General features: G+C 31.6%; 1 protein-coding gene across 1 annotated transcript in view; it reads right to left on the bottom strand.

Moving 5' to 3' along the window:
- LOC110038969 overlaps positions 1 to 9,991 on the bottom strand; it is a 24,939-nt gene that overhangs the window by 13,909 nt on the left and 1,039 nt on the right.

The following is a 9,991-nucleotide window of genomic DNA, read 5'->3' on the forward strand; positions in this document are numbered from 1 at the left end:
AGTCGTCTTAGATGGTTTGGTCACATTAAACGTCGACCATCTGATGATCCGATTAGAAGAGTAGATGTTTTAGATTCGATTTGTGTTAAGAAAGGCAGAGATAGACCTAGGAAGACTTGGGCTTATTGTATTAAAAATGATCTTAATTTACTAGAACTAAATGAAAATATGACACTATGTAGGACGCAATGGAGAAAAAGGATTCATGTAGCCGACCCCACGTAGTGGGATTAAGGCTTTGTTGTTGTTGTTGTACTATTGATGTAACCTTCTTAGAAAAAATCCTCTTTTACCAAGACTCACATTCAGAGGGAGAATAACAACTCTATGATTCTAAGTTTTGCAAAAATAATGTTCTTATTTATTTGTTTCTTAGCTAATTCCTCTCCCACTCCTACTTGACTCACACCCATATGAATCTCACTCCATCAGCAACTCCTAATGGCCGGCTAAGAAGAGATTTAGAGAATAATTTAAGTTGTTGTTAACTTAAATCCGCTAGACACTCAAAATAGATAACCTAAATCCCAAGAATTGATAAATCTAGAATTCTCAGAATATAGTCGTAAATCTTGGATTTGGTAAATTCATCCATTCAACGGATTTAATGGGATTTATAATTTATTGAAGAATAGCGAGGCATAGGATAGTTATATATAATTGTTTTGATTGTTGCCTACCTCTTGCTTTGCACTATAACATGCATTAACAGCCCTCAACAAAGACCAGAACACTAATTCTTTTCTATACTCATTTGCTCCACCAATCTGGCCTGCCACAGACTGATGACTTCCAAAGGACACATTGCAACTATTTCAACTCCATCTGTCACCGAGGCCCTCATAATTTGCGACATCACAACTTTGCATTAAGATCCAACAATCCCTCCAACTCTTACTATCACCTCCCTTCTGTTATCACACTTAACTTGAACCGAAGAGCTGAGTAACCACCATTTTCCAAAGATATTCTTAATTGACTTGTTTTGTATGAATTTGATTACTGCTTTTTGGTTTCATCTTGCGCCACATCTCACCCGCTCACAAAGGTAGGACAAAATGAGCCTTTAGTTGTCAATATTATTTCAGTATAGATCTGTGGAATTCTGAATTTCCTATTTTAGTATTATTCTCTTTTATGCTCTTTTCATTATGTCATATTTCTTTCTTTTTCGAGTTAGTTAATTTTTGATAAGTTGTAAAGGTTGTAATTAAGTTTGTCTAATTGTTCCTTAAAATTTAAGGAGAAGAGTCGTAATTAAATTATTTAGAAATAAGAGAGAATGATTTTCTCCACCTTTCATCTTGGTATCAAAGCTAGGGAACAAGCCATAGATCCTCCTTCAGTGCTAGAACACGATCGTCTCCAATCCCTACGGGCATCTCTCGGTAACAGTATACATACAGGCTTTCATGTGCTCCTAGGTCGCTCCTCCCTGCAGGTCATATACCTACAGGCTTTTGACTACTATATACTTCCTCCCAGGCGCTCCTCCTGACAAGCTTTCGTCTAAGCATTTCCTCCCCGTAGGCTTCCTTCCAGGCATTATTCTCTGTAGGCTGGTCTTTCTTGCAGCCTTCCAGTTCCTCTGTCAGATAATCTTCATGTAATGTGTTTACCTATAGGCAATCTTTCCCTGTGCTTAGCTGTCAAGTGCCACTTCTTCCAGTGCTTGGATGTGAGGCATAACTACTGCCCTGTGCTTTTGCTTTGGTTGAATTTCTCTCTATGGTGAAAATCTCAAACCTACTTTGGTTTGATTATCCCTCTAACGGAAATCCAAGGGAGTTGGACATTCTCTCACTAGCGGAAGTCCAAAACCTATGAAGAGAACTCCAACAGCCGCAAGAATTCACTCCAGTCACCGAAATTCCTTCTATCGAGTTGCATACCCTTCCTAGCTCTTCCCTGCAGCCTAAAATCCTTGTTGCAGGCCCTTTCTCCGTTGAATTCTCCCAGCAGCAAGCTCCTCTTCTGTAATAGCCACTCATCGGACCTTTCTTCCGACAACAATTGTCACCAACTTCCTCCCTGTAACAAGTTGCATCCCTAAATACACATAGGGTTTACAGTATGAAGACATCGGGTTCCACTTCAGATGTTAATCGTCTATTGTAGGAAAATTGCAAGAAACTTAGTAACACAATTGATAAGTGTTGGAAATTATATGGAAAACTTGTAGAATGAAAACATGAGCAAGGGAGTTAAGACCAAAACAAAAAGGCCCGTGCTGCTACCGTTTCTTAAGAATTGAACGACTCTACCCCTTTCACCAAGGAACAATTAGAGGTGCTGAAGAATCTTCTTTTGTGCACAACTGAGCAGTCTGCCAACTTGATGATACACCACGGTATAATGTCCTCTTATCTCACTGACAGTGGAATATTTCGGACTTGAATGATAGAGTTAGGTGCTTCTGTTCACAGGACAGGATATATTCATGCTCACACCAACTAACAAAAGTTTACCGACTCCAAATTTCTCCGACTTGCAGATGAATCTCACTCCAAGATTATTGGAAAAGGATAAGTGAACGTTTTCAAAGATATATAGCTCTGTTCTGTGTAATATGTTCCCCAATTAGATTACAACTTAGCATCAATTAGTAAGTTTACTCAAAACCTAAACTATGTTACTAAACTTCATTCTAACACTTATGAATTTCAGGTGGTGGATTCAAGAAAATTGATCGATAGTGTTGAATTATATCAAGGCTTATATCTGGTCAAAGTAATCTATTCTCTTAACACACAAGTGTCGTCTTCACCATCATCTTCCCATATTCCTGAGTTTGTTACATCTGCTTTTGTTGAAAATCAAGTTCTATTATGACATCACGTATGAGTCATCCCAATTTTCATTATGTTGCAATGTATTATTATCATCTATTTATTAATAAAAAATTAGAGTTTTATCAGTGTGAATCATGTCGATTGACTAAGCATACTCGTCATGTCTACATCTATTTAGTACAAACCATCACATCATTTCTCTATCATCTACAGTGACATTTGAGGACCATCAAAATTAAAAATCATTAATGAAGTTGGAAGGTTTATCTTCTTTATTGATGACCACACTAGAATCAGTTAGGCATTCCTCATGAAAGAAAAATCTGAAACTGCATAAATCTTTCAATCATTCATAACATGATTTCCACTCAATTATAATACATAATTCAAATCCTCAAATTGAGAATATAAATAAACCTTGTAAAGAAAGGTATTATTCATATGAGTTCCTGTGTTGAAACTCCACAGCAAAATCGGATAACTAAGAAGAAGAATATATATCTCCTAGAGATACCTAGGTCCACAATGTTGTCTCACAATGTCCGAAAAATATACTAGGGAGATGTGCTCACAGCTACCGCCTATCTCATTAATATAAGGACAAACATAGTCCTTGAATCAAGGCCCCTATCAATATTACAATGGCAAAATACCCTCATGTTAGAGCTTTAGAGATACAAAAAGATGTCTATTCCAAATGATGGGAAAATTCATCTGACAGGGTAGATTAATACATTTTCCTCAAAAAAAACCCATGTCTAACCCAACTACTAACACTGATTCACAATGGCAAGGTAATACCAATTTTAGAAATAATTTAAATATTCATATTAAGCACAAGAACTTGCTCCAAATAGTCATATATACAACCAACCAGTATATTTCCTATGAGAATTAACTTTTAATACGACTCTACTATAAGAAGCTTTAAAATTTCTGAATTAAAAATACAAGTCATGAAGATATTCAAGCCCTTGAAAGAAACGGTACTTAAAAGCATTTAAATCTTCACAAAGAGAAGAAAACTATTGAATACAAATGAATCCTCAACGTGAGGTATAAAGCAAAAGAAAATGTTAATCAATACATAAGAAGACTTCTGGAAACATGTTTTATTCAAACCTATTGCATTGATTATAAAGACGTTTATCCAAATTGTTAAGAACACTACCAGGGTTATTTTCTCTAAACTATAAATTTAGATCCGTCACTCCAACAACTAGATGTAAAAAATATCTTTCTTAATGAATCATAAAAGATTAAGTCCATATGATAATACCTCAATGACTTTACAGTAACAAAAATAAAGCCCAAGCCTGCAAACTCAACAAATCCTATATGGCTCAAAATAACTAATAAAGATGGGTTCTACAGATTCTCCATGGCGATTAAAAGATATGGCTACTCTCAAGAATAATCTAAACGCACTTTATTTACCAAGAAATTATCTAAAGATAAAATTTTTATCATGAAGGTGTATAGATGATATTATCTTAATAGGGAACTATGAATAAGAGAAAAAAATGGAAGGTGTATTTCCTAAAAGTTTAAAATCAAGCATGAGGGCATAATAAAAAATTTTATGAGGACAAAAATAGAACTATTCAGTAAAGGAATATCCATCTCAGAAAAAAAAATACACCTTCGATATACTAAGGAAAACTGATATAATTAGATGTAAAGAAGCAAGCACAATCATAAATATATTAAACCTAGTTGGGGCAAAAGAAGACTGAAACCCAAATGACAAAGGTACTTGTACAAAAACAACAACAACAAGCCGTTACCCCACTAAATGGGGCCGGATACATGAATCATTTTTCATTTAATTCTAATAAATTAATATCATTTTTTATACATTTGACAAACGTACTTATAATTAGTAGAAGAACTCATCTATCTCACACTAGACTAAATATTTATTTTCTTGCTAGTGTTTTTAGTCAATTTATGAAAAACCTCATAAAGGAGCACCTTGATGCAATATATAAGATATTATTGTATCTCAAAAAAATGCCTTGAAAAGAGTTCTTCTAAAATAGGAAGACAAATACAGGTATCAAAATCCTTACAACTAGATATGCAATAGATCAAAAATTTACTATGTTTATTTATATGGAAAATTTTAGTTGCTTAAAGAAGCATGAAGCAATTTGTGATAGCTCGAAGCAGAAGTGAAACAAAATTTAAGATCATGGTCTATGAGAATTATGAAGGTATGTAGCTTACATATCTTCTGGATAATTTAAATATTTTTACTACAAAAATTGTAATAATGACGTATGACATTCAAATTACTATTAACATTGCTAAAAACCCTATCCATAAGGAAAAAATAAAGCATTTTTAAATTGATAGATATTTTATAAAGAAAAAAATTACTCAAGAAATCATTCAAATAAGTTAAATTCCAACAAAACTTTTGACTACTAATATTTGTTACTAAAGCTATTAATCAATCAAAATTTAACAACCTTATTTCAAGATCATACTTGTCAAAGGCAAACAGTGTACCATAGCACAAAAATCCTTATGATGTAATACCACATAACTCATGGCACAACGAACATAATTTTAAAGAGGGTGTAAAATATTAAATAAATTATTGATAAAAAACCACTAAATATAAATAGTTACCAGGTTACTAGGTTAAAAGATAAGCCATCATTATAATGAAAAAAATCAAAATTATACTTGAGTAAAAATTCAACGTCTCAACTAATAGATAAAATTGATGGTATCAGTAAGAAAAGGTTTGTAATCTTTCTAGAAGCCATAACTCAAAGTCATTAGCATATGTTCAGTGTCAGTTATTTATTCTTCCAATCACTTAACACTCCTAATCATCTAACACTTAAGTCATTAATACCAAATAGTTCACGTAGTACTTAACCCAATTTTAGAAAAATTAATAATAATAATAATAAAGTTTAGAAAAAACAATATCAATTTTTATGGCTATTTCTTTATGAACAGAAAAATAGATGAGAAAACGAAACTTTCACATATGAGTTTATGAATAATTTACTAAACCTTTTCAATCAAAATAAGACATTAGCACCAGAGAAGATGACTAAAATAAAAATAAATGAAGAAAGAATGGTTGTTTTAATGAAGTTTAAAAGCATCAAAACCCTCACTGAATGTTTAAAAGTCTTGAACAAAGTTGGAAGCAAAATGACTATGAAATTCTAAATCTTAAACAACTATTAAAGCCATTTGAAATGTGAGATTAGTGAGTCAAGCATCAACAGTATAATGACGGGCTCGAAGTGTCATCCATGGAAGTTCTCATACGAGATTGGTGAACAGGAGTGAGTCTAGACCGAGCAAGAGAGATGGAAGAGCACTGAGAGCTATACTGTCCAAGAACTCTTATGTGTGCTTAAAAAATTTGAACTCTAATCAAAATAGCGTGCATCATGAGAGCAATGTGTCATTCACCATTATGTAAATAACATAAATAGGACGTACCATTTAACCCCTACTTTGAATCTTGCAAATGACGCCGAGAGTGCACAACATCGTGCCATTTTATTCGACGCATATCTTTGTTGTAAGCATGGATAATCAACATAGATTCCCAACTTGTGGGGAATAGAAAAATCTTAATCCTATGCAACCTTATCTACTGCAACTTTAGCCTTCCAACTACCTCGGCCAACCATGCAAGCACCTCCTCCACTGGACTTAGTGTTTGCCATCCAAATAATTAGGTAACTTTGCAATCCCCCACCCTCCAACCTTCAATCAGCAAGCCACCAACCATCATTTTATTGTGTAAAGTAATTTTTACATTTTAAATTAATTATTTTGCTAATTTTTTTCCGCTGAGCTACGTTTCTCTCATAAGATTATATCTATTTTGTCGATTCGAACAAAAAAAAGTGTACTACTTTTTCTTATATTTCTTCAACAAAGAAGATTCATGATAATAATGAGTGACAGCAAAAATGATGTATTTTAAATGAATTTTAACTTAGAATTTTGATAACAACAACAGGATAAAATTCAATAAGTTTAGGATAAAATTCAAATTTGGATGTGAGTATGGCAATAAGAAGTTTAGGGATTTTTGTGAAACCAGTGGGAACTATGCTGAAAAGACATAGCAGCAACGCCATAACAAAAATAAATTACTGAAAAGATGAAATGGACCCTAAATGAAAAACGAAAAAACATGAATTGGCAAGCAGGATTGATATTATAAGAACTAAAACTTAAATGATCAACAAAAAACCTCAATTTCTTTGTGAAATAAAACACTTCAAGTCAAGATTTTCTAATGTAGAACTAAGATGAGACGTAAAAATTTTTGATAAAAAGCACATAAAATTATTATATTAAACATCTTAGTTTAAAATAATTTACTGCCTTCAATAAAAATTTAAAAACACGACAAATAAATTCAAAGAAAGAATATAGTAGCTTTTTACTAGAAAACATGTCTAGTACTTCAGGATCAAGGAAACAACAAATATATTTTGAAATTCACGCATTCTATAAAAACTATATTGTATCAAATTTGACTAAACTCAATTGATCTTCCAAAACAATAACATTAGAAGAAAGTATCAACAGTAAATATGACGCCAATATAATGAGGTAACCTCTCCGAAAAATCTTCGAGTCTCTAACATGATTTGAAAAAAGTAAATATTGGAACTAGAAATTTTATTCAAAATTAATTTAGTTTTTATACAAGTATTCGACCATTCTTTAAAATAATAAATTCTACAAAAAACAAACATAGTGGTGTTAAAGACAAATATAGTGGTGCCAAAAAGTATTCTACTATTATCAAAAAGGATACAAATCAAGGTTTTTTTAATAGCAACTCCTCTAAGCCTCTTAAACTGCAGCAAGATCATTTATTAAGCTTCTTATTTTTTTAGAGGAATCATTTTAGAAAGAAAATTTTAGTGTGGTCCTTTTAAATGATAGGAAATATTTTTCTATTTATTCATGGATTAATGATGAAAATGATAACATATGTATGCAATATAATCTCATTTAAACCAAATGATTTCTCAAATCCTGCGTTAAATTTTTGAGTTGTAATAATTTTTCATAGTTTTGATCATCCAAATTTCATTACTTTTCATATGGTTATTATAGGCCAAGTTTAAGATCAAGTCCTATAAAATTAAATAAAAAGGTTGGTCAAGTGCATCAATTGTTATTAAAATATGCATATGTAGCATGTACTAAGATTTAAAATGGTTCTAGGTGATCAAAAGTTCTCGATCATAGTAGGATCATATTAAGAATCAACATCGAGTTCAATCTGTTTGCACTAAACGAGGAGGTGCTTAAAAAAGCTATTCAACATGAACTAGCTTATTATATGCATTTTAAAGAATTGTTCTAAGCTATGACATATTTGTAGAAATAAGTGAAATTTATATTGATGAAAAAAAATTTAAGATGAGAAAACCAAATTTAATAAAAGAGATATAGATCATATGTAATATTAGTGGATAAACAAATAATTAACAAATAATATTACTAAAAGATAAAGTGGTATCTTCATATAATTGGTTTATGTATTGTAGATAAATTATAAAAAAAATTTGAGATGTATATCATGATATAATTTCTCGAGTTTAAAATTAGGGGATAAAATTAAAGCAATGCTTGGGATGTAATATACAATAAGATAGTACCTTCGAGATTTCAAATAAATTACAAAATTGCAACAAGACTGCTAATATTATATGATCCTAAATGTTTGATGGTAAAAATATAAACAATAACTAAGTCGGGCAGCATGAAAATGAGAATGTTAACAAGGATTTGTAGTAAAATTAATAATAATTGGTATTATACAATGTCGAGTAAAAGATGAAATTTTAAAAAAAAAGAATAGAAAAAATTTATATTGAAGGATTATGATATAAAAAGGTAGATCAAAAATAATTTAAACAAGTTGTACAAGAATATTTCTAAAAACAGACTTAAGCCCTCATTGAATACCCTATATGATTGAATGTAGGGTGAGAATTGAAGAAGCAAACCCCAAATATTTGATATATAGAAAATTATGAAATATTTTATAAATACTAAAGACATAAAGGATTGGATAAGCTTATCTTTGAACTATTTTGCATAAATGCAGAAAAAAGTTATCTTTAAATTACTCTTTAAAGTTAGATGAAATGTTCCAAAAACACAATAATATAAGAGATTGGATAAGACTGAAATAAAAAGGATAACGATTCAAACAAACTCCAGATAACCATAATATAAAAACATTCAAAACTGATTTGAAAATAATTCAAGATAAAGTAAAGTCTCTGCAAAAGTTTACAAGGTTTTGTACTCGGTACATGTCATCTCAAACACAAATAAAAAAATTTAGAAAGAGGAATATCACCACAACAGCAGTAATGACAAATTATTTTTGACCTTTCAACACATTTGAGTGGGAGTGATGACAACCAAATAAACAAAGTTCAATACCATATAAATTTTGCAAATCACTTGCCAAAGTTGTAGATAAAGAGTTTATTTAGTTGAATCTCAACCGCCACCCTGGATAAAATTTTAAGACTACAAAAAAAAATGACTATCAATTAGATGCAGACAAGGGATTTAAGAAACTCAAGACACAATAGGAATGCATATGCCCTCAAGTACGAACAGTGGACTATAATTAGCATATAAAAGAATCTTCAATTAAAAAAGCATATGAGATCGAGCCAAGAAAAATTTTAAAGCAAAACATATAGATCAATCTTCTCAGTCTTCTCAAGACAAAATAATAAAGAAACAATGAATCCTAGAGGTACCGATTCAAATCATTTAAAAGGAACTTCAAATGGAATCTGATTCTGAAATAAGTGGTAAATGTCTACAAACTTCAAGGCAGTAGGCTTGCTAGAATCATTAAAAAAAAGACTAAATAAAAAAGGGGGATAAAAAAGGTAAACCAACGATAAGATGCTCAAATGCTGTCAAGATTTTAATACAGAAAAGAGCATCATCATTGGCTTAAAATTTTGTTCTTCATATGGATATAAGGTAATAAAGAAATGGTTATAATTAATAAATACCTACAGCTGGACCATAAAAATAGACAGGAATCAATCCGACAACGCACTTATCCGTGTGACACAGTAATTGAAGGTTTAGCCTTTCACCATTAGGCCGTGTGTCCAAATTCAACCTCAACCATCCATCGCAACCCCCGACCCCCG

The sequence above is a fragment of the Phalaenopsis equestris genome, unplaced genomic scaffold (genome assembly GCF_001263595.1).
Source record: "Phalaenopsis equestris unplaced genomic scaffold, ASM126359v1 Scaffold234598, whole genome shotgun sequence".
NCBI lineage: Eukaryota > Viridiplantae > Streptophyta > Magnoliopsida > Asparagales > Orchidaceae > Phalaenopsis > Phalaenopsis equestris.